This window comes from Penaeus monodon, chromosome 23, assembly GCF_015228065.2.
Source record: "Penaeus monodon isolate SGIC_2016 chromosome 23, NSTDA_Pmon_1, whole genome shotgun sequence".
NCBI classification, from domain to species: Eukaryota; Metazoa; Arthropoda; class Malacostraca; order Decapoda; family Penaeidae; genus Penaeus; species Penaeus monodon.
The window spans coordinates 14,927,587-14,927,999 of NC_051408.1; positions in this window are offsets into that span (position 1 = coordinate 14,927,587).

The window sequence follows — 413 nt, forward strand, 5'->3', positions numbered from 1 at the left end:
ACATGATTATCAGAATGAAGAGAGAGGAGGAAAAAAGATAAAGAAATTATAGGTAGATAGATAAAGGAAGACCATACTCTTTTTTTGTCATTCCCAGAATATTAAAATCAAGAAGGAAAAAAATGGTAAATAATACAGAAAGAAAGATAAACAGATACACGAGACGAGTCATCCATAATCATGCACACGCAAACTTTAAGGCATCTTGACATTGTCTTCGTCCTCCGGGGCTGCCAGAGTGACCGCAATATTCCGAAAGTAATTGACTGTACCCAAAATTGCTCGTCTTGCCGGTGGCCATTTGGTGGGTGAAGAGCGCGGTGGTCGCGCGGATTCGAAACACGTGTTAAAACTGCATAGAGTGAATCTTGGATTTCGAATATCTGTGTTTGTTCTTGAGAGTATAGTCTGTA